At 50.7% G+C, this 23,734-nt stretch overlaps 13 non-coding genes across 13 annotated transcripts; all 13 read left to right on the top strand.

The window, feature by feature from the left end:
• The first annotated feature begins 1,179 nt into the window (after positions 1-1,179).
• On the top strand, positions 1,180-1,261 carry trnas-aga (transfer RNA serine (anticodon AGA)). The gene has a single exon. It is a non-coding gene; the product is annotated as a tRNA-Ser (tRNA).
• Positions 1,262-1,612: 351 nt separating this feature from the next.
• On the top strand, positions 1,613-1,694 carry trnas-uga (transfer RNA serine (anticodon UGA)). The gene has a single exon. It is a non-coding gene; the product is annotated as a tRNA-Ser (tRNA).
• Positions 1,695-1,872: 178 nt separating this feature from the next.
• trnak-uuu (transfer RNA lysine (anticodon UUU)) lies at positions 1,873-1,945 on the top strand. The gene has a single exon. It is a non-coding gene; the product is annotated as a tRNA-Lys (tRNA).
• Positions 1,946-9,371: 7,426 nt separating this feature from the next.
• Positions 9,372-9,453, top strand: trnas-aga (transfer RNA serine (anticodon AGA)). The gene has a single exon. It is a non-coding gene; the product is annotated as a tRNA-Ser (tRNA).
• A 357-nt stretch (positions 9,454-9,810) lies between these two features.
• trnas-uga (transfer RNA serine (anticodon UGA)) lies at positions 9,811-9,892 on the top strand. The gene has a single exon. It is a non-coding gene; the product is annotated as a tRNA-Ser (tRNA).
• Positions 9,893-10,070: 178 nt separating this feature from the next.
• On the top strand, positions 10,071-10,143 carry trnak-uuu (transfer RNA lysine (anticodon UUU)). The gene has a single exon. It is a non-coding gene; the product is annotated as a tRNA-Lys (tRNA).
• A 1,305-nt stretch (positions 10,144-11,448) lies between these two features.
• Positions 11,449-11,521, top strand: trnak-uuu (transfer RNA lysine (anticodon UUU)). The gene has a single exon. It is a non-coding gene; the product is annotated as a tRNA-Lys (tRNA).
• Positions 11,522-13,187: 1,666 nt separating this feature from the next.
• trnas-uga (transfer RNA serine (anticodon UGA)) lies at positions 13,188-13,269 on the top strand. The gene has a single exon. It is a non-coding gene; the product is annotated as a tRNA-Ser (tRNA).
• Positions 13,270-17,521: 4,252 nt separating this feature from the next.
• On the top strand, positions 17,522-17,603 carry trnas-uga (transfer RNA serine (anticodon UGA)). Its single transcript has one exon. It is a non-coding gene; the product is annotated as a tRNA-Ser (tRNA).
• Positions 17,604-17,961: 358 nt separating this feature from the next.
• On the top strand, positions 17,962-18,043 carry trnas-uga (transfer RNA serine (anticodon UGA)). Its single transcript has one exon. It is a non-coding gene; the product is annotated as a tRNA-Ser (tRNA).
• Positions 18,044-18,700: 657 nt separating this feature from the next.
• Positions 18,701-18,782, top strand: trnas-aga (transfer RNA serine (anticodon AGA)). The gene has a single exon. It is a non-coding gene; the product is annotated as a tRNA-Ser (tRNA).
• Positions 18,783-21,858: 3,076 nt separating this feature from the next.
• Positions 21,859-21,940, top strand: trnas-uga (transfer RNA serine (anticodon UGA)). Its single transcript has one exon. It is a non-coding gene; the product is annotated as a tRNA-Ser (tRNA).
• A 178-nt stretch (positions 21,941-22,118) lies between these two features.
• trnak-uuu (transfer RNA lysine (anticodon UUU)) lies at positions 22,119-22,191 on the top strand. The gene has a single exon. It is a non-coding gene; the product is annotated as a tRNA-Lys (tRNA).
• The last annotated feature ends 1,543 nt before the right edge of the window (positions 22,192-23,734 follow it).

Here is a 23,734-nt window from a genome sequence, read left to right on the forward strand (position 1 = left end):
CTGCTGACTCTGTACTAGAGCGATGTTCCTTCCTGCTCCCGGGGATCAGTGCATCTCCCTTGTACGGCACACCTGATTCTGATGATCAGCCCTTTAGGAAAGAGTGCTCACAGAGTGAGTAGAATAAGACGGAATTCCCAATTGTGCAGTGCTGTCGGTCCCCAGGGCCAGTACTGAAAAACCCCATTACATAGGATGAGACATGGCAGCCTGATTTCTCCTCAGTGGGACTGCTGTTTTACCCGCTTCCAGTGCTAGCTTACAATCTCGGCTTGCTAGGTTGCAAGTAGGTCAGGCAGCAATGTGACACACAACAGGGCAGAAGGTAGTCTGCTTAATTCAAGTCCCTGTTTGGGCGAAGGTCAGTCTACTTTTTGGAGGGCTCAGCTTGCTATCACTACGGGTCCATCTCTTCTGCTGACTCTGTATTAGAGCGATGTTCCTTCCTTCTCCCGGGGATCAGTGCATCTCCCTTGTTCGGCACACATGATTCTGATGGTCAGCCCTTTAGGAAAGAGTGCTCACGGAGTGAGTAGAATAAGAAAGACCTCCCATTTGTGCAGTGCTGTCGGTCCCCAGGGCCAGTACTGAAAAAGCCCATTACATAGGATGAGACATGGCAGCCTGATTTCTCCTCAGTGGGACTGCTGTTTTAGCCACTTCAAGGGCTAGCTTACAATCTCGGCTTGCTAGGTTGCAAGTAGGTCAGGCAGCAGTGTTACACACAACATGGCAGAAGGTGGTCTGCTTAATTCAAGTCCCTGTTTGGGCGAAGGTCAGTCTTCTTTTTGTAGGCCTCAGCTTGCTATCACTACGGTCCATCTCTTCTGCTGACTCTGTACTAGAGCGATGTTCCTTCCTGCTCCCGGGGATCAGTGCATCTCCCTTGTTCGGCAAACCTGATTCTGATGGTCAGCCCTTTAGGAAAGAGTGCTCATAGAGTGAGTAGAATAAGACAGACTTCCCAATTGTGCAGTGCTGTCGGTCCCCAGGGCCAGTACTGAAAAACCCCATTACATAGGATGAGACATGGCAGCCTGATTTCTCCTCAGTGGGACCACTGTTTTACCCGCTTGCAGGGCTAGCTTGCAATCTCCGCTTGCTGACTGAGCTGGGTTGGTTGCAAGTAGGTCAGGCAGCAGTGTTGGACACAAACTGAGCAGAAAATGGTCCACTCCTGTAGTTGTGGCCGAGTGGTTAAGGCGATGGACTAGAAATCCATTGGGGTCTCCCCGCGCAGGTTCGAATCCTGTCGACTACGCTGAAGGCCATGAGGCAAAGCATCCATGCATTTCTCACGGTCCTCGCACTTATTTGCGAAATGTCCAGTCCCTCTTCGATGGACAAACACGCCGCTGCTGCTTCTTGTATCCGGGCTCCAGGGGTTGTCTTGGTTGAGCCAGTGGCACGCCGTGATCGTATAGTGGTTAGTACGCTGTGTGGTGGCCGCAGCAACCCTCGTTCGAATCCGGGTCACGGCAACCATTTGCCGTTGAGTATACGGGAAGGTTGAAAATTTTTTACCACCTCATCTTTCTGCGTGATTTTGTTTCTGAAGCTTGGCCTGTGCAGGGCGCCACCAGACAAGGGCGCTTGCTTTCTAACATTAGGCGTAGTCGTGGCCGAGAGGTAAAGGTGATGGACTTGAAATCCATTGGGGTCTCCCCGCGCAGGTTCGAACTCTGCCGACTACGGGAGGGATTTGTAGTACTGCTTTAGCTTTCTGTGATGGTAATTGTGCCTTCTATGGTCCTTCGCTCTCTGTGCCATAACTGCTTCTAGCTTTCATCCTCGTGACACCTGGGTCTCTTCTAGGCAGCTTGTTGTAAAACTGCTGCTTTATAAAAGGTGAGAAGACAGTGCTCCACAAGAGCCCGGATAGCTCAGTCGGTAGAGCATCAGACTTTTAATCTGAGGGCCCAGGGTTCAAGTCCCTGTTTGGGCAAAGGACTGTCTGCTTTGGCGGAGTCACCTTGCTATCACTACGGTCCATCTCTTCTGCTGACTCTGTACTAGAGCGATGTTCCTTCCTGCTCCAGGGTATCAGTGCACCTCCCTTGTTTGGCACACCTGATTCTGATGGTCAGCTCGTTAGGAAAGCGGGCTCACAGAGTGAGTAGAATAAGACAGACCTCCGAATTGTGCAGTGCTGTCGGTCCCCAGGCCCATCACTGAAAAACCCCATTACATAGGATGAGACATGGCAGCCTGATTTCTCCTCAGTGGGACTTCTGTTTTACCCGCTTACAGGGCTAGCTTGCAATCTCCGCTTGCTAGGTTGCAAATAGGTCAGGCAGCAATGTGACACAACAGGGCAGAAGGTAGTCTGCTTAATTCAAGTCCCTGTTTGGGCGAAGGTCAGTCTACTTTTTGGAGGGCTCAGCTTGCTATCACTACGGGTCCATCTCTTCTGCTGACTCTGTATTAGAGCGATGTTCCTTCCTTCTCCCGGGGATCAGTGCATCTCCCTTGTTCGGCACACATGATTCTGATGGTCAGCCCTTTAGGAAAGAGTGCTCACGGAGTGAGTAGAATAAGAAAGACCTCCCATTTGTGCAATGCTGTCGGTCCCCAGGGCCAGTACTGAAAAACCCCATTACATAGGTCTAGACATGGCAGCCTGATTTCTCCTCAGTGGGACTGCTGTTTTAGCTGCTTCCAGGGCTAGCTTACAATCTCCGCTTGCTAGGTTGCAAGTAGGTCAGGCAGCAGTGTTACACACAACATGGCAGAAGGTGGTCTGCTTAATTCAAGTCCCTGTTTGGGCAAAGGTCAGTCTTCTTTTTGTAGGCCTCAGCTTGCTATCACTACGGTCCATCTCTTCTGCTGACTCTGTACTAGAGCGATGTTCCTTCCTGCTCCCGGGGATCAGTGCATCTCCCTTGTTCGGCACACCTGATTCTGATGATCAGCCCTTTAGGAAAGAGTGCTCACAGAGTGAGTAGAATAAGACGGACTTCCCAATTGTGCAGTGCTGTCGGTCCCCAGGGCCATTACTGAAAAACCCCATTACATAGGATGAGACATGGCAGCCTGATTTCTCCTCAGTGGGACTGCTGTTTTACCCGCTTCCAGTGCTAGCTTACAATCTCGGCTTGCTAGGTTGCAAGTAGGTCAGGCAGCAATGTGACACACAACAGGGCAGAAGGTGGTCTGCTTAATTCAAGTCCCTGTTTGGGCGAAGGTCAGTCTACTTTTTGGAGGGCTCAGCTTGCTATCACTACGGGTCCATCTCTTCTGCTGACTCTGTATTAGAGCGATGTTCCTTCCTTCTCCCGGGGATCAGTGCATCTCCCTTGTTCGGCACACATGATTCTGATGGTCAGCCCTTTAGGAAAGAGTGCTCACGGAGTGAGTAGAATAAGAAAGACCTCCCATTTGTGCAGTGCTGTCGGTCCCCAGGGCCAGTACTGAAAAACCCCATTACATAGGATTAGACATGGCAGCCTGATTTCTCCTCAGTGGGACTGCTGTTTTAGCTGCTTCCAGGGCTAGCTTACAATCTCCGCTTGCTAGGTTGCAAGTAGGTCAGGCAGCAGTGTTACACACAACATGGCAGAAGGTGGTCTGCTTAATTCAAGTCCCTGTTTGGGCAAAGGTCAGTCTTCTTTTTGTAGGCCTCAGCTTGCTATCACTACGGTCCATCTCTTCTGCTGACTCTGTACTAGAGCGATGTTCCTTCCTGCTCCCGGGGATCAGTGCATCTCCCTTGTACGGCACACCTGATTCTGATGATCAGCCCTTTAGGAAAGAGTGCTCACAGAGTGAGTAGAATAAGACGGAATTCCCAATTGTGCAGTGCTGTCGGTCCCCAGGGCCAGTACTGAAAAACCCCATTACATAGGATGAGACATGGCAGCCTGATTTCTCCTCAGTGGGACTGCTGTTTTACCCGCTTCCAGTGTTAGCTTACAATCTCGGCTTGCTAGGTTGCAAGTAGGTCAGGCAGCAATGTGACACACAACAGGGCAGAAGGTAGTCTGCTTAATTCAAGTCCCTGTTTGGGCGAAGGTCAGTCTACTTTTTGGAGGGCTCAGCTTGCTATCACTACGGGTCTATCTCTTCTGCTGACTCTGTATTAGAGCGATGTTCCTTCCTTCTCCCGGGGATCAGTGCATCTCCCTTGTTCGGCACACATGATTCTGATGGTCAGCCCTTTAGGAAAGAGTGCTCACGGAGTGAGTAGAATAAGAAAGACCTCCCATTTGTGCAGTGCTGTCGGTCCCCAGGGCCAGTACTGAAAAACCCCATTACATAGGATGAGACATGGCAGCCTGATTTCTCCTCAGTGGGACTGCTGTTTTAGCCACTTCAAGGGCTAGCTTACAATCTCGGCTTGCTAGGTTGCAAGTAGGTCAGGCAGCAGTGTTACACACAAAATGGCAGAAGGTGGTCTGCTTAATTCAAGTCCCTGTTTGGGCGAAGGTCAGTCTTCTTTTTGTAGGCCTCAGCTTGCTATCACTACGGTCCATCTCTTCTGCTGACTCTGTACTAGAGCGATGTTCCTTCCTGCTCCAGGGTATCAGTGCACCTCCCTTGTTTGGCACACCTGATTCTGATGGTCAGCTCGTTAGGAAAGCGGGCTCACAGAGTGAGTAGAATAAGACAGACCTCCGAATTGTGCAGTGCTGTCGGTCCCCAGGCCCATCACTGAAAAACCCCATTACATAGGATGAGACATGGCAGCCTGATTTCTCCTCAGTGGGACTGCTGTTTTACCCGCTTACAGGGCTAGCTTACAATCTCCGCTTGCTAGGTTGCAAGTAGGTCAGGCAGCAATGTGACACAACAGGGCAGAAGGTAGTCTGCTTAATTCAAGTCCCTGTTTGGGCGAAGGTCAGTCTACTTTTTGGAGGGCTCAGCTTGCTATCACTACGGGTCCATCTCTTCTGCTGACTCTGTATTAGAGCGATGTTCCTTCCTTCTCCCGGGGATCAGTGCATCTCCCTTGTTCGGCACACATGATTCTGATGGTCAGCCCTTTAGGAAAGAGTGCTCACGGAGTGAGTAGAATAAGAAAGACCTCCCATTTGTGCAATGCTGTCGGTCCCCAGGGCCAGTACTGAAAAACCCCATTACATAGGTCTAGACATGGCAGCCTGATTTCTCCTCAGTGGGACTGCTGTTTTAGCTGCTTCCAGGGCTAGCTTACAATCTCCGCTTGCTAGGTTGCAAGTAGGTCAGGCAGCAGTGTTACACACAACATGGCAGAAGGTGGTCTGCTTAATTCAAGTCCCTGTTTGGGCAAAGGTCAGTCTTCTTTTTGTAGGCCTCAGCTTGCTATCACTACGGTCCATCTCTTCTGCTGACTCTGTACTAGAGCGATGTTCCTTCCTGCTCCCGGGGATCAGTGCATCTCCCTTGTACGGCACACCTGATTCTGATGATCAGCCCTTTAGGAAAGAGTGCTCACAGAGTGAGTAGAATAAGACGGAATTCCCAATTGTGCAGTGCTGTCGGTCCCCAGGGCCAGTACTGAAAAACCCCATTACATAGGATGAGACATGGCAGCCTGATTTCTCCTCAGTGGGACTGCTGTTTTACCCGCTTCCAGTGCTAGCTTACAATCTCGGCTTGCTAGGTTGCAAGTAGGTCAGGCAGCAATGTGACACACAACAGGGCAGAAGGTAGTCTGCATAATTCAAGTCCCTGTTTGGGCGAAGGTCAGTCTACTTTTTGGAGGGCTCAGCTTGCTATCACTACGGGTCTATCTCTTCTGCTGACTCTGTATTAGAGCGATGTTCCTTTCTTCTCCCGGGGATCAGTGCATCTCCCTTGTTCGGCACACATGATTCTGATGGTCAGCCCTTTAGGAAAGAGTGCTCACGGAGTGAGTAGAATAAGAAAGACCTCACATTTGTGCAGTGCTGTCGGTCCCCAGGGCCAGTACTGAAAAACCCCATTACATAGGATGAGACATGGCAGCCTGATTTCTCCTCAGTGGGACTGCTGTTTTAGCCACTTCAAGGGCTAGCTTACAATCTCGGCTTGCTAGGTTGCAAGTAGGTCAGGCAGCAGTGTTACACACAACATGGCAGAAGGTGGTCTGCTTAATTCAAGTCCCTGTTTGGGCGAAGGTCAGTCTTCTTTTTGTAGGCCTCAGCTTGCTATCACTACGGTCCATCTCTTCTGCTGACTCTGTACTAGAGCGATGTTCCTTCCTGCTCCAGGGTATCAGTGCACCTCCCTTGTTTGGCACACCTGATTCTGATGGTCAGCTCGTTAGGAAAGCGGGCTCACAGAGTGAGTAGAATAAGACAGACCTCCGAATTGTGCAGTGCTGTCGGTCCCCAGGCCCATCACTGAAAAACCCCATTACATAGGATGAGACATGGCAGCCTGATTTCTCCTCAGTGGGACTGCTGTTTTACCCGCTTACAGGGCTAGCTTGCAATCTCCGCTTGCTAGGTTGCAAGTAGGTCAGGCAGCAATGTGACACAACAGGGCAGAAGGTAGTCTGCTTAATTCAAGTCCCTGTTTGGGCGAAGGTCAGTCTACTTTTTGGAGGGCTCAGCTTGCTATCACTACGGGTCCATCTCTTCTGCTGACTCTGTATTAGAGCGATGTTCCTTCCTTCTCCCGGGGATCAGTGCATCTCCCTTGTTCGGCACACATGATTCTGATGGTCAGCCCTTTAGGAAAGAGTGCTCACGGAGTGAGTAGAATAAGAAAGACCTACCATTTGTGCAATGCTGTCGGTCCCCAGGGCCAGTACTGAAAAACCCCATTACATAGGTCTAGACATGGCAGCCTGATTTCTCCTCAGTGGGACTGCTGTTTTAGCTGCTTCCAGGGCTAGCTTACAATCTCCGCTTGCTAGGTTGCAAGTAGGTCAGGCAGCAGTGTTACACACAACATGGCAGAAGGTGGTCTGCTTAATTCAAGTCCCTGTTTGGGCAAAGGTCAGTCTTCTTTTTGTAGGCCTCAGCTTGCTATCACTACGGTCCATCTCTTCTGCTGACTCTGTACTAGAGCGATGTTCCTTCCTGCTCCCGGGGATCAGTGCATCTCCCTTGTACGGCACACCTGATTCTGATGATCAGCCCTTTAGGAAAGAGTGCTCACAGAGTGAGTAGAATAAGACGGAATTCCCAATTGTGCAGTGCTGTCGGTCCCCAGGGCCAGTACTGAAAAACCCCATTACATAGGATGAGACATGGCAGCCTGATTTCTCCTCAGTGGGACTGCTGTTTTACCCGCTTCCAGTGCTAGCTTACAATCTCGGCTTGCTAGGTTGCAAGTAGGTCAGGCAGCAATGTGACACACAACAGGGCAGAAGGTAGTCTGCTTAATTCAAGTCCCTGTTTGGGCGAAGGTCAGTCTACTTTTTGGAGGGCTCAGCTTGCTATCACTACGGGTCTATCTCTTCTGCTGACTCTGTATTAGAGCGATGTTCCTTCCTTCTCCCGGGGATCAGTGCATCTCCCTTGTTCGGCACACATGATTCTGATGGTCAGCCCTTTAGGAAAGAGTGCTCACGGAGTGAGTAGAATAAGAAAGACCTCCCATTTGTGCAGTGCTGTCGGTCCCCAGGGCCAGTACTGAAAAACCCCATTACATAGGATGAGACATGGCAGCCTGATTTCTCCTCAGTGGGACTGCTGTTTTAGCCACTTCAAGGGCTAGCTTACAATCTCGGCTTGCTAGGTTGCAAGTAGGTCAGGCAGCAGTGTTACACACAACATGGCAGAAGGTGGTCTGCTTAATTCAAGTCCCTGTTTGGGCGAAGGTCAGTCTTCTTTTTGTAGGCCTCAGCTTGCTATCACTACGGTCCATCTCTTCTGCTGACTCTGTACTAGAGCGATGTTCCTTCCTGCTCCAGGGTATCAGTGCACCTCCCTTGTTTGGCACACCTGATTCTGATGGTCAGCTCGTTAGGAAAGCGGGCTCACAGAGTGAGTAGAATAAGACAGACCTCCGAATTGTGCAGTGCTGTCGGTCCCCAGGCCCATCACTGAAAAACCCCATTACATAGGATGAGACATGGCAGCCTGATTTCTCCTCAGTGGGACTGCTGTTTTACCCGCTTACAGGGCTAGCTTGCAATCTCCGCTTGCTAGGTTGCAAGTAGGTCAGGCAGCAATGTGACACAACAGGGCAGAAGGTAGTCTGCTTAATTCAAGTCCCTGTTTGGGCGAAGGTCAGTCTACTTTTTGGAGGGCTCAGCTTGCTATCACTACGAGTCCATCTCTTCTGCTGACTCTGTATTAGAGCGATGTTCCTTCCTTCTCCCGGGGATCAGTGCATCTCCCTTGTTCGGCACACATGATTCTGATGGTCAGCCCTTTAGGAAAGAGTGCTCACGGAGTGAGTAGAATAAGAAAGACCTCCCATTTGTGCAATGCTGTCGGTCCCCAGGGCCAGTACTGAAAAACCCCATTACATAGGTCTAGACATGGCAGCCTGATTTCTCCTCAGTGGGACTGCTGTTTTAGCTGCTTCCAGGGCTAGCTTACAATCTCCGCTTGCTAGGTTGCAAGTAGGTCAGGCAGCAGTGTTACACACAACATGGCAGAAGGTGGTCTGCTTAATTCAAGTCCCTGTTTGGGCAAAGGTCAGTCTTCTTTTTGTAGGCCTCAGCTTGCTATCACTACGGTCCATCTCTTCTGCTGACTCTGTACTAGAGCGATGTTCCTTCCTGCTCCCGGGGATCAGTGCATCTCCCTTGTTCGGCACACCTGATTCTGATGATCAGCCCTTTAGGAAAGCGCGCTCACAGAGTGAGTAGAATAAGACAGACCTCCGAATTGTGCAGTGCTGTCGGTCCCCAGGCCCAGCACTGAAAAACGCCATTACATAGGATGAGACATGGCAGCCTGATTTCTCCTCAGTGGGACTGCTGTTTTAGCCGCTTCCAGGGCTAGCTTACAATCTCGGCTTGCTAGGTTGCAAGTAGGTCAGGCAGCAGTGTTACACACAACATGGCAGAAGGTGGTCTGCTTAATTCAAGTCCCTGTTTGGGCGAAGGTCAGTCTTCTTTTTGTAGGCCTCAGCTTGCTATCACTAAGGTCCATCTCTTCTGCTGACTCTGTACTAGAGCGATGTTCCTTCCTGCTCCCGGGGATCAGTGCATCTCCCTTGTTCGGCAAACCTGATTCTGATGGTCAGCCCTTTAGGAAAGAGTGCTCACAGAGTGAGTAGAATAAGACAGACTTCCCAATTGTGCAGTGCTGTCGGTCCCCAGGGCCAGTCCTGAAAAACCCCATTACATAGGATGAGACATGGCAGCCTGATTTCTCCTCAGTGGGACCGCTGTTTTACCCGCTTGCAGGGTTAGCTTGCAATCTCCGCTTGCTGACTGAGCTGGGTTGGTTGCAAGTAGGTCAGGCAGCAGTGTTGGACACAAACTGAGCAGAAATTGGTCTACTCCCGTAGTCGTGGCCGAGTGGTTAAGGCGATGGACTAGAAATCCATTGCGGTCTCCCCGCGCAGGTTCGAATCCTGCCGACTACACTGTTTGCTGAAGGCCATGAGGCAAAGCATCCATGCATTTTTCACGGTCCTCACACTTATTTGCGAAATGTCCAGTCCCTCTTCGATGGACAAACACGCTGCTGCTGCTTCTTGTATCCGGGCTCCAGGGGTTGTCTTGGTTGAGCCAGTGGCACGCCGTGATCGTATAGTGGTTAGTACTCTGCGTTGTGGCTGCAGCAACCCCGGTTCGAATCCGCGTTACGGCAACCCTTTGCCGTTGAGTATACGGGAAGGTTGAAAATTTTTACCACCTCATCTTTCTGCGTGATTTTGTTTCTGAAGCTTGGCCTGTGCAGGGCGCCACCAGACAAGGGCGCTTGCTTTTTAACATTAGGCGTAGTCGTGGCCGAGAGGTTAAGGCGATGGACTTGAAATCCATTGGGGTCTCCCCGCGCAGGTTCGAACTCTGCCGACTACGGGAGGGATTTGCAGTATTGCTTTAGATTTCTGTGACGTAATTGTGCCTTCTATTGTCCTTCGCTCTCTGTGCCATAACTGCTTCTAGCTTTCATCCTCGTGACACCTGCTTCTCTTCTGGGCAGCTTGTTGTAATACTGCTGCTTTATAAAAGGTGAGAAGCCAGTTTTTCCACAAGAGCCCGGATAGCTCAGTCGGTAGAGCATCAGACTTTTAATCTGAGGGTCCAGGGTTCAAGTCCCTGTTCGGGTGAAGGTCTGTTTACTTTTGGCGGAGTCACCTTGCTATCACTACGGTCCATCTCTTCTTCTGAATCTGTACCGGAGCGGTGTTCCTTCCTGCTCCAGGGTATCAGTGCACCTCCCTTGTTTTGCACACCTGATTCTGATGGTCAGCTCGTTAGGAAAGCGCGCTCACAGAGTAAGTAGAATAAGACAGACCTCCGAATTGTGCAGTGCTGTCGGTCCCCAGGCCCAGCACTGAAAAACGTCATTACATAGGATGAGACATGGCAGCCTGATTTGTCTTAGAGCGATGTTCCTTCCTTCTCCAGGGGGTCAGTGCATCTTCCTTGTTCGGCACACATGATTCTGACGGTCAGCCCTTTAGGAAAGAGTGCTCACGGAGTGAGTAGAATAAGACAGACCTCCCATTTGTGCAGTGCTGTCGGTCCCCAGGGCCAGTACTGAAAAACCCCATTACATAGGATGAGACATGGCAGCCTGATTTCTCCTCAGTGGGACCGCTGTTTTACCCGCTTGCAGGGCTAGCTTGCAATCTCCGCTTGCTGACTGAGCTGGGTTGGTTGCAAGTAGGTCAGACAGCAGTGTTGGACACAAACTGAGCAGAAATTGGTTTACTACCATAGTCGTGGCTGAGTGGTTAAGGCGATGGACTAGAAATCCATTGTGGTTTCCCCGCGCAGGTTTGAATCCTGCCGACTACGCTGAAGGCCATGAGGCAAAGCATCCATGCATTTTTCACGGTCCTCGCACTTATTTGCGAAATGTCCAGTCTCTCTTCGATGGACAAACACGCCGCTGCTGCTTCTTGTATCCGGGCTCCAGGGGCTGTCTTGGGTGAGCCAGTGGCACGCCGTGATCGTATAGTGGTTAGTACTCTGCGTTGTGGCCGAAGCAACCCCGGTTCGAATCCGGGTCACGGCAACCCTTTGCCGTTGATTATACGGGAAGGTTGAACATTTTTTACCACCTCATCTTTCTGCGTGATTTTGTTTCTGAAGCTTGGCCTGTGCAGGGCGCCACAAGACAAGGGTGCTTGCTTTTTAACATTAGCCGTAGTCGTGGCCGAGAGGTTAAGGCGATGGACTTGAAATCCATTGGGGTCTCCCCACGCAGGTTCGAACTCTGCTGACTACGGGAGGGATTTGCAGTATTGCTTTAGATTTCTGTGACGGTAATTGTGCCTTCTATTGTCCTTCGCTCTCTGTGCCATAACTGCTTCTAGCTTTCATCCTCGTGACACCTGCGTCTCTTCTGGGCAGCTTGTTGTAAAACTGCTGCTTTATAAAAGGTGAGAAGCCAGTTCTCCACAAGAGCCCGGATAGCTCAGTCGGTAGAGCATCAGACTTTTAATCTGAGGGTCCAGGGTTCAAGTCCCTGTTCGGGTGAAGGTCTGTCTGCTTTTGGCGGAGTCACCTTGCTATCACTACGGTCCATCTCTTCTTCTGAATCTGTACCGGAGCGGTGTTCCTTCCTGCTCCAGGGTATCAGTGCACCTCCCTTGTTTGGCACAACTGATTCTGATGGTCAGCTCGTTAGGAAAGCGCGCTCACAGAGTGAGTAGAATAAGATAGACCTCCGAATTGTGCAGTGCTGTCGGTCCCCAGGCCCAGCACTGAAAAACGTCATTACATAGGATGAGACATGGCAGCCTGATTTCTCCTCAGTGGGACTGCTGTTTTACCCGCTTACAGGGCTAGCTTGCAATCTCCGCTTGCTAGGTTGCAAGTAGGTCAGGCAGCAATGTGACACACAACAGGGCAGAAGGTAGTCTGCTTAATTCAAGTCCCTGTTTGGGCGAAGGTCAGTCTACTTTTTGGAGGGCTCAGCTTGCTATCACTACGGGTCCATCTCTTCTGCTGACTCTGTATTAGAGCGATGTTCTTTCCTTCTCCCGGGGATCAGTGCATCTCCCTTGTCCGGCACACATGATTCTGATGGTCAGCCCTTTAGGAAAGAGTGCTCACGGAGTGAGTAGAATAAGAAAGACCTCCCATTTGTGCAGTGCTGTCGGTCCCCAGGGCCAGTACTGAAAAACCCCATTACATAGGATGAGACATGGCAGCCTGATTTCTCCTCAGTGGGACTGCTGTTTTAGCTGCATCCAGGGCTAGCTTACAATCTCCGCTTGCTAGCTTGCAAGTAGGTCAGGCAGCAGTGTTACACACAACATGGCAGAAGGTGGTCTGCTTAATTCAAGTCCCTGTTTGGGCGAAGGTCAGTCTTCTTTTTGTAGGCCTCAGCTTGCTATCACTACGGTCCATCTCTTCTGCTGACTCTGTACTAGAGCGATGTTCCTTCCTGCTCCCGGGGATCAGTGCATCTCCCTTGTTCGGCAAACCTGATTCTGATGGTCATCCCTTTAGGAAAGAGTGCTCACAGAGTGAGTAGATTAAGACAGACTTCCCAATTGTGCAGTGCTGTCGGTCCCCAGGGCCAGTACTGAAAAACCCCATTACATAGGATGAGACATGGCAGCCTGATTTCTCCTCAGTGGGACCGCTGTTTTACACGCTTGCAGGGCTAGCTTGCATTCTCCGCTTGCTGACTGAGCTGGGTTGGTTGCAAGTAGGTCAGGCAGCAGTGTTGGACACAAACTGAGCAGAAATTGGTCCACTCCCGTAGTCGTGGACGAGTGGTTAAGGCGATGGACTAGAAATCCATTGGGGTCTCCCCGCGCAGTTTCGAATCCTGCCGACTACGCTGAAGGCCATGAGGCAAAGCATCCATGCATTTTTCACGGTCCTCGCACTTATTTGCGAAATGTCCAGTCCCTCTTCGATGGACAAACACGCCGCTGCTGCTTCTTGTATCCGGGCTCCAGGGGTTGTCTTGGGTGAGCCAGTGGCATGCTGTGATCGTATAGTGGTTAGTACGCTGTGTTGTGGCCGCAGCAACCCTGGTTCGATTCCGGGTCAGGGCAACACTTTGCCCTTGAGTATATGGGAAGGTTGAAAATTTTTTACAACCTCATCTTTCTGCGTGATTTTGTTTCTGAAGCTTGGCCTGTGCAGGGCGCCACCAGACAAGGGCGCTTGCTTTCTAACATTAGGCGTAGTCGTGGCCGAGAGGTTAAGGCGATGGACTTGAAATCCATTGGGGTCTCCCCGCGCAGGTTCGAACTCTGCCGACTACGGGAGGGATTTGCAGTATTGCTTTAGCTTTCTGTGACGGTAATTGTGACTTCTATGGTCCTTCGCTCTCTGTGCCATAACTGCTTCTAGCATTCATCCTCGTGACACCTGGGTCTCTTCTAGGCAGCTTGTTGTAAAACTGCTGCTTTATAAAAGGTGAGAAGACAGTGCTCCACAAGAGCCAGGATAGCTCAGTCGGTAGAGCATCAGACTTTTAATCTGAGGGTCCAGGGTTCGAGTCCCTGTTCGGGTGAAGGTCTGTCTGCTTTTGGCGGAGTCACCTTGCTATCACTATGGTCCATCTCTTCTTCTGAATCTGTACTGGAGCAGTGTTCCTTCCTGCTCCAGCGTATCAGTGCACCTCCCTTGTTTGGAACACCTGATTCTGATGGTCAGCTCGTTAGGAAAGCGGGCTCACAGAGTGAGTAGAATAAGACAGACCTCCGAATTGTGCAGTGCTGTCGGTCCCCAGGCCCAGCACTGAAAAACCCCATTACATAGGATGAGACATGGCAGCCTGATTTCTCCTCAGTGAGACCGCTGTTTTACCCGCTTGCAGGGCTAGCTTGCAATCTCCGCTTGCTGACTGAGCTGGGTTGGTTGCAATTAGGTCAGGCAGCAGTGTTGGTCACAAACTGAGCAGAAATTGGTCTACTCCTGTAGTCGTGTCCGAGTGGTTAAGGCGATGGACTAGAAATCCATCGGGGTCTCTCCGCGCAGGTTCGAATCCTGCAGACTATACTGTTTGCTGAAGGCCATGAGGCAAAGCATCCATGCATTTTTCAAGGTCCTCGCACTTATTTGCAAAATGTCCAGTCCCTCTTCGATGGACAAACACGCCGCTGCTGCTTCTTGTATCCGGGATCCAGGGGTTGTCTTGGGTGAGCCAGTGGCACGCTTTCATCGTATAGTGGTTAGTACTCTGTGTTGTGGCCGCAGCAACCCCGGTTCGAATCCGGGTCACGGCAACCCTTTGCCGTTGGGTATACGGGAAGGTTGAACATTTTTTACCACCTCATCTTTCTGAGTGACTTTGTTTCTGAAGCTTGGCCTGTGCAGGGCACCACCAGACAAGGGCGCTTGCTTTTTAACATTAGGCGTAGTCGTGGCCGAGAGGTTAAGGTGATGGACTTGAAATTCATTGGGATCTCCCCGCGCAGGTTCGAACTCTGCCGACTACGGGAGGGATTTGCAGTATTGCTTTAGCTTTCTGTGACGGTAATTGTGCCTTCTATTGTCCTTCGCTCTCTGTGCCATAACTGCTTCTAGCTTTCATCCTCGTGACACCTGCGTCTCTTCTGGGCAGCTTGTTGTAAAACTGCTGCTTTATAAAAGGTGAGATACCAGTTCTCCACAAGAGCCAGGATAGCTCAGTCGGTAGAGCATCAGACTTTTAATCTGAGGGTCCAGGGTTCAAGTCCCTGTTCAGGTGAAGGTCTGTCTGCTTTTGGCGGAGTCACCTTGCTATCACTACGGTCCATCTCTTCTTCTGAATCTGTACCGGAGCGGTGTTCCTTCCTGCTCCAGGGTATCAGTGCACCTCCCTTGTTTGGCACAACTGATTCTGATGGTCAGCTCGTTAGGAAAACGGGCTCACAGAGTGAGTAGAATAAGACAGACCTCCGAATTGTGCAGTGCTGTCGGTCCCCAGGCCCATCACTGAAAAACCCCATTACATAGGATGAGACATGACAGCCTGATTTCTCCTCAGTGGGACTGCTGTTTTACCCGCTTACAGGGCTAGCTTGCAATCTCCGCTTGCTAGGTTGCAAGTAGGTCAGGCAGCAATGTGACACAACAGGGCAGAAGGTAGTCTGCTTAATTCAAGTCCCTGTTTGGGCGAAGGTCAGTCTACTTTTTGGAGGGCTCAGCTTGCTATCACTACGGGTCCATCTCTTCTGCTGACTCTGTATTAGAGCGATGTTCCTTCCTTCTCCCGGGGATCAGTGCATCTCCCTTGTTCGGCACACATGATTCTGATGGTCAGCCCTTTAGGAAAGAGTGCTCACGGAGTGAGTAGAATAAGAAAGACCTCCCATTTGTGCAGTGCTGTCGGTCCCCAGGGCCAGTACTGAAAAACCCCATTAGATAGGATTAGACATGGCAGCCTGATTTCTCCTCAGTGGGACTGCTGTTTTAGCTGCTTCCAGGGCTAGCTTACAATCTCCGCTTGCTAGGTTGCAAGTAGGTCAGGCAGCAGTGTTACACACAACATGGCAGAAGGTGGTCTGCTTAATTCAAGTCCCTGTTTGGGCAAAGGTCAGTCTTCTTTTTGTAGGCCTCAGCTTGCTATCACTACGGTCCATCTATTCTGCTGACTCTGTACTAGAGCGATGTTCCTTCCTGCTCCCGGGGATCAGTGCATCTCCCTTGTACTGCACACCTGATTCTGATGATCAGCCCTTTAGGAAAGAGTGCTCACAGAGTGAGTAGAATAAGACGGAATTCCCAATTGTGCAGTGCTGTCGGTCCCCAGGGCCAGTACTGAAAAACCCCATTACATAGGATGAGACATGGCAGCCTGATTTCTCCTCAGTGGGACTGCTGTTTTACCCGCTTCCAGTGCTAGCTTACAATCTCGGCTTGCTAGGTTGCAAGTAGGTCAGGCAGCAATGTGACACACAACAGGGCAGAAGGTAGTCTGCTTAATTCAAGTCCCTGTTTGGGCGAAGGTCAGTCTACTTTTTGGAGGGCTCAGCTTGCTATCACTACGGGTCCATCTCTTCTGCTGACTCTGTATTAGAGCGATGTTCCTTCCTTCTCCCGGGGATCAGTGCATCTCCCTTGTTCGGCACACATGATTCTGATGGTCAGCCCTTTAGGAAAGAGTGCTCACGGAGTGAGTAGAATAAGAAAGACCTCCCATTTGTGCAGTGCTGTCGGTCCCCAGGGCCAGTACTGAAAAACCCCATTACAAAGGATGAGACATGGCAGCCTGATTTCTCCTCAGTGGGACTGCTGTTTTAGCCACTTCAAGGGCTAGCTTACAATCTCGGCTTGCTAGGTTGCAAGTAGGTCAGGCAGCAGTGTTACACACAACATGGCAGAAGGTGGTCTACTTAATTCAAGTCCCTGTTTGGGCGAAGGTCAGTCTTCTTTTTGTAGGCCTCAGCTTGCTATCACTACGGTCCATCTCTTCTGCTGACTCTGTACTAGAGCGATGTTCCTTCCTGCTCCCGGGGATCAGTGCGTCTCCCTTGTTCGGCAAACCTGATTCTGATGGTCAGCCCTTTAGGAAAGAGTGCTCACAGAGTGAGTAGAATAAGACATAAGATTTTAAAGAGCGCTAGGGGAAGGGCGGTACCGCTGGTGCCACGACCAGGTGCTAAAGGCTTTGGCGGACTCCATCTGCACAGCGATCCAGCTCAGCAAGACCCAGGTAGCCCCCAAACAGACAATCACCTTCATTAGAGCTGGGCAGAAGGAACAATTCCACCGGCCTAGCTCTACGGGGGGGCTCCTCTCCACTGCTCGTGATTGGCAGCTTCAGGTTGACCTTGGAAGGCAGCTTAAGTTCCCAGGCAACATCACAGCCACTTCTCTCCGCCCAGACATGGTGCTAACATCTGAGTCTACCAAGCAAGTGGTTATCCTGGAACTAACTGTCCCCTGGGAAGACCATATTGAAGAGGCCCACGAGCGCAAGAGGGCTAACTACGCAGGGCTCAGCTCGAAGTGCCGGAACAATGGCTGGAAAACTCGCTGCGAGCCAGTCGAGGTCGGGTGCCGAGGCTTCGCTGGCCACTCACTGCTGCGAACCCTCAAACTCCTTGGAGTGAAAGGACTGCAATTGAAAAAAGCCACCGCAAACATCTTAGAGGCCGCAGAAAGGGCTTCTCGGTGGCTGTAGATCCGTAGGGGGGATCCGTGGAGCAACATGCCACTTGGACACAAGCCGGGGACTGATCACCCCCGGCTGGGTCGCCCGGGTGAGGGTGTATGAAGATTAAAGACCCGAAACACCCTATGACCTCGGGTTTTTCACTGATGACGTGTCCAAGTAGCACCAGAAGGTGTATTCAAACTCTAGACAGACTTCCCAATTGTGCAGTGCTGTCGGTCCCCAGGGCCAGTACTGAAAAACCCCATTACATAGGATGAGACATGGCAGCCTGATTTCTCCTCAGTGGGATCGCTGTTTTACCCGCTTGTAGGGCTAGCTTGCAATCTCCGTTTGCTGACTGAGCTGGGTTGGTTGCAAGTAGGTCAGGCAGCAGTGTTGAACACAAACTGAGCAGAAATTGGTCTACTCCCGTAGGCGTGGCCGAGTGGTTAAGGCGATGGATTTGAAATCCATTGGGGTCTCCCCGCGCAGGTTCGAATCCTGCTGACTACGCTGTTTGCTGAAGGCCATGAGGCAAAGCATCCATGCATTTTTCACGGTCCTCGCACTTATTTGCGAAATGTCCAGTCCCTCTTCGATGGACAAACACGCCGCTGCTGCTTCTTGTATCTGGGCTCCAGGGGTTGTCTTGGGTGAGCCAGTGGAACGCCGTGATCGTATATTGGTTAGAACTCTGCGTTGTGGCAGCAGCAACCCCGGTTCTAATCCGAGTCACGGCAACCCTTTGCCCTTGAGTATACGGGAAGGTTGAACATTTTTTACCACTTCATCTTTCTGCGTGATTTTTTTTCTGAAGCTTGGCCTGTGCAGGGCGCCATCAGACAAGGGGGCTTGCTTTCTAACATTTGGCGTAGTCGTGGCCGAGAGGTTAAGGCGATGGACTTGAAATCCATTGGTGTCTCCCCGCGCAGGTTCGAACCCTGCTGACTACGGGAGGGCTTTGCAGTATTGCTTTAGCTTTCTGTGACGATAATTGTGCTTTCTATGGTCCTTCGCTCTCTGTGCCATTACTGCTTCTAGCTTTCATCCTCGTGACACCTGCGTCTCTTCTGGGCAGCTTGTTGTAAAACTCCTGCTTTATAAAAGGTGAGAAGCCAGTGCTCCACAAGAGCCCGGATAGCTCAGTCAGTAGAGCATCAGACTTTTAATCTGATCGTCCGGGGTTCAAGTCCCTGTTCGGGCGAAGTTCTGTCTGCTTTTGGCGGAGTCACCTTGCTATCACTACGGTCCATCTCTTCTTCTGAATCTGTACTGGAGCGGTGTTCCTTCCTGCTCCAGGGTATCAGTGCACCTCCCTTGTTTGGCACACCTGATTCTGATGGTCAGCCCTTTAGAAAAGAGTGCTCACAGAGTGAGTAGAATAAGACAGACTTCCCAATTGTGCAGTGCTGTCGGTCCCCGGGGTCTGTACTGAAAAACCCCATTACATAGGATGAGACATGGCAGGCTGATTTCTCCTCAGTGGGACCGCTGTTTTACCCTCTTGCAGGGCTAGCTTGCAATCTCCGCTTGCTGACTGAGCTGGTTTGGTTGCAAGTAGGTCAGGCAGCAGTGTTGGACACAAACTGAGCAAAAATTGGTCTACTGCCGTAGTCGTGGCCGAGTGGTTAAGGCGATGGATTAGAAATCCATTGGGGTCTCCCCGCACAGATTCGAATCCTGCCGACTACACTGTTTGCTGAAGGCCATGAGGCAAGGCATCCATGCATTTTTCACGGTCCTCACACTTATTTGCGAAATGTCCAGTCCCTCTTCGATGGACAAACACGCTGCTGTTGCTTCTTCTATCCGGGCTCCAGGGATTGTCTTGGGTGAGCCAGTGGCACGCCGTGATCGTATAGTGGTTTGTACTCTGCGTTGTGGCTGCAGCAACCCCGGTTCGAATCCGGGTAACGGCAACCCTCTGCCGTTGAGTATACGGGAAGGTTGAACATTTTTTACCACCTCATCGTTCTGCGTGATTTTGTTTCTGAAGCTTGGCCTGTGCAGGGCGCCATCAGACAAGGGGGATTGCTTTCTAACATTAGGCGTAGTCGTGGCCGAGAGGTTAAGACGATGGACTTGAAATCCATTGGGGTCTCCCTGCGCAGGTTCGAACTCTTCCCATTTCCGGAAGGATTTGCAGTATTGCTTTAGCTTTCTGTGACGGTAATTGTGCCATCTATGGTCCTTCGCTCTCTGTGCCATAACTGCTTCTAGCTTTCATCCTCGTGACACCTGCGTCTCTTCTGGGCAGCTTGTTGTAAAACTGCTGCTTTATAAAAGGTGAGAAGCCAGTGCCCCACAAGAGCCTGGATAGCTCGGTCGGTAGAGCATCAGACTTTTAATTTGAGGGTCCACCCTGTTAGGGTGAAGGTCTGTCTGCTTTTGGCGGAGTCACCTTGCTATCACTACGGTCCATCTCTTCTTCTGAATCTGTACCGGAGCGGTGTTCCTTCCTGCTCCAGGGTATCAGTGCACCTCCCTTGTTTGGCACACCTGATTCTGATGGTCAGCTCGTTAGGAAAGCGCGCTCACAGAGTGAGTAGAATAAGACAGACCTCTGAATTGTGCAGTGCTGTAGGTCCCCAGGCCCAGCACTGAAAAACCCCATTACATAGGATGAGAAATGGCAGCCTGATTTCTCCTCAGTGGGACTGCTGTTTTACCCGCTTCCAGGGCTAGCTTACAATCTCGGCTTGCTAGGTTGCAAGTAGGTCAGGCAGCAATGTGACACACAACAGGGCAGAAGGTGGTCTGCTTAATTCAAGTCCCTGATTGGGCGAAGGTCAGTCTACTTTTTGGAGGCCTCAGCTTGCTATCACTACGGGTCCATCTCTTCTGCTGACTCTGTATTAGAGCGATGTTCCTTCCTTCTCCCGGGGATCAGTGCATCTCCCTTGTTCGGCACACATGATTCTGATGGTCAGCCCTTTAGGAAAGAGTGCTCACTGAGTGAGTAGAATAAGAAAGACCTCCCATTTGTGCAGTGCTGTCGGTCCCCAGGGCCAGTACTGAAAAACCCCATTACATAGGATGAGACATGGCAGCCTGATTTCTCCTCAGTGGGACTGCTGTTTTAGCCGCTTCCAGGGCTATCTTACAATCTCCGCTTGCTAGGTTGCATGTAGGTCAGGCAGCAGAGTTACACACAACATGGCAGAAGGTGGCCTGCTTAATTCAAGTCCCTGTTTGGGCGAAGGTCAGTCTTCTTTTTGTAGGCCTCAGCTTGCTATCACTATGGTCCATCTCATCTGCTGACTCTGTACTAGAGCGATGTTCCTTCCTGCTACCGGGGATCAGTGCATCTCCCTTCAGAATCAGAATCAGAATGAGCTTTATTGCCAGGTATGTTCACACATACGAGGAATTTGTTTTCGTGACAGAGCTCCGCAGTGCAACATAACAGCGACAGAACAAAAAACACAATAAGGAATAAAAAATACAAAAAAATACAAATAGGTGGGTAAGGATTGACAATATACAAATTGACAATGTATGGCAGGTATATTAAAAAGAGCATTTATGTATGTACATGTATATTATGTGGAAAAATTGTAACTGAACGCTAAGTATGTGTGTTTGGATAAATAAGTGTATGTGTATATAAATATAAATATAAGTAGTATAGTGTGTTCCATGTATGTACATGTATATTATGTGCAAAAGATTTACGTGTACGCTAAGTATGTGTGTTGGATAAAAAGTGTAGTGTATATAAATATAAATAGTGTAGTGTGTCCCACAGTTATTATCAGCTGTTCATGAGATGGATTGCCTGAGGGAAGAAACTGTTCCTGTGTCTGGTCGTTCTGGTGCTCAGTGCTCTGTAGCGTCGACCAGATGGCAACAGTTCAAAGAGGGAGTGTGCTGGATGTGAGGGGTCCAGAGTGATTTTAACAGCCCTTTTGCTCACTCTGGATAAGTACAGTTCTTGAATAGATGGGAGGGTTGTACCGATAATTCGCTCAGCAGTCCGGACTACCCTCTGTAGTCTTCTGAGGTCAGATTTAGAAGCTAACCGATTTAGAAGCTTGTTGGGCACACCTGATTCTGATGGTCAGCCCTTTAGGAAAGAGTGCTCACAGAGTGAGTAGAATAAGACAGACTTCCCAATTGTGCAGTGCTGTCGGTCCCCAGGGTCAGTACTGAAAAACCCCATTACATAGGATGAGACATGGCAGGCTTATTTCTCCTCAGTGGGACCGCTGTTTTACCCGCTTGCAGGGCTATCTTGCAATCTCCGCTTGCTGACTGAGCTGGGTTGGTTGCAAGTAGGTCAGGCAGCAGTGTTGGACACAAACTGAGCAGAAATTGGTCTACTCCCGTAGTCGTGGCTGAGTGGTTAAGGCGATGGACTAGAAATCCATTGGGGTCTCCCCTCGCAAGTTCAAATCCTGCCGACTAAACTGTTTGCTGAAGGCCATGAGACAAAGCATCCATGCATTTTTCATGGTCCTCGCACTTATTTGCAAAATGTCCAGTCCCTTTTCGATTGACAAACACGCCACTGCTGCTTCTTTTATCCGGGCTCCAGGGGTTCTCTTGGGTGAGCCAGTGGCACGGCGTGATCGTATAGTGGTTAATACTTTGCATTGTGGCCGCAGCAACCCCGGTTCGAATCAGGGTCACGGCAACCCTTTGCCGTTGAGTATACGGGAAGGTTGAAAATTTTTTTAACACCTCATCTTTCTGCGTGATTTTGTTTCTGAAGCTTGGCCTGTGCAGGGCGCCACCAGACAAGGGGGCTTGCTTTTTAAGATTAGGCGTAGTCGTGGCCGAGAGGTTAAGGCGATGGACTTGAAATCCATTGGGGTCTCCCTGCGCAGGTTCGAACCCTGCCGACTACGGGAGGGCTTTGCAGTATTGCTTTAGCTTTCTGTGACGGTAATTGTGCCTTCTATGGTCCTTCGCTCTCTGTGCCATAACTGCTTCTAGCTTTCATCCTCGTGACACCTGCGTCTCTTCTGGGCAGCTTGTTGTAAAACTGCTGCTTTATAAAAGGTGAGAAGCCAGTGCTCCACAAGAGCCCGGGTAGCTCAGTCGGTAGAGCATCAGACTTTTAATCTGAGGGTCCAGGGTTCAAGTCCCTGTTTGGGTGAAGGTCTGTCTGCTTTTGGCTGAGTCACCCTGCTGTCACTACGGTCCATCTCTTCTTCTGAATCTGTACTGGAGCGGTGTTCCTTCCTGCTCCAGGGTATCAGTGCACCTCCCTTAATCGGCACACCTGATTCTGATGGTCAGCCCTTTAGGAAAGAGTGCTCAAAGAGTGAGAAGAATAAGACAGACTTCCCAATTGTGCAGTGCTGTCAGTCCCCAGTGGGATCGCTGTTTTACCCGCTTGCAGGGCTAGCTTGCAATCTCCGCTTGCTGACTGAGCTGGGTTGGTTGCAAGTAGGGCAGCAGTGTTGGACACAAACTGAGCAGAAATTGGTTGGCTTGTTCGGCACACCTGATTCTTATGGTCAGCCCTTTTTTTTTTTTGGAGCGTCCATTCAGGTATAAGTTTGAGGGCTCGTGTACGTGGGTTAAGGGGACCTGCGCGCTGACCCCAAAAAATTTTTACAGGACGCGGTGTCGATGTCTGCCGACTGCGCTGGCCCACGGGAGACCCCTGACCGGCGCGGGAGGATCTGGACCCCCGAGGGGCCTCGCGGAAGCTTACCCAAATTTGAGGCCCCTAAATGCCATTCAGCACTTCTCCACAGGGTGGCGCACGGAGCAGTACACCTCAGGTTTAAAACAGTGGCATTTACCCGAATGGGGGATGGACGATTTTTTTGCCCACGAAACCAATATTTGTCCATTTGACCTTTAAAGTTACAGAATGACCACAGAACCGGTGCGGACCCCCGTCGGACCCCCAACCCGGGTCCCACGAACCCATTATTTGTCCATTTGACCATTATATTCACACAATGACTGCGGATCATCTGCGGACCCCTTGCGGACCCCCACCCTGGGTCCCACGAACCTAGTATTTGTCCATTTGACCATTATATTTACACAATGACTGCGGATCATCTGCGGACCACTTGCGGACCCCCACCCTGGGTCCCACAAACCCACTATTTGTCCATTTGACCATTATATTCACACAATGACTGCGGATCATCTGCGGACCACTTGCGGACCCCCACCCTGGGTCCCACGAACCCACTATTTGTCCATTTGACCATTATGTTCACACAATGACTGCGGATCATCTGCGGACCACTTGCGGACCCCCACCCTGGGTCCCACGAACCCAATATTTGTCCATTTGACCATTATGTTCACACAATGACTGCGGATCATCTGCGGACCACTTGTGGACCCCCACCCTGGTTCCCACGAACCCACTATTTGTCCATTTGACCATTATGTTCACGGAATGACCACAGATCACATGCGGAACATTTGCGGACCCCACCTCCGGGTCCCACGGACCCAATATTTGTCCATTTGACCATTAGCGTTAGAAAAGAGCCTCGTTCGGACATTTTTTTCTGAGACATCCCTGGGGCCCAAAACTTGGAACGGTGGCTCCTGGGGCTTCCCCCAGTAAGCTTATGAAGGCCCGGGGCCCAAGAGCCCTTGCAATCAGTGTCCACGAACCCGCTATGCTGAACACATTCAAATAAATGGCAGGTGGGATTTTTTTA

Source organism: Carassius carassius, chromosome 18, assembly GCF_963082965.1.
Source record: "Carassius carassius chromosome 18, fCarCar2.1, whole genome shotgun sequence".
Taxonomy (NCBI): Eukaryota; Metazoa; Chordata; class Actinopteri; order Cypriniformes; family Cyprinidae; genus Carassius; species Carassius carassius.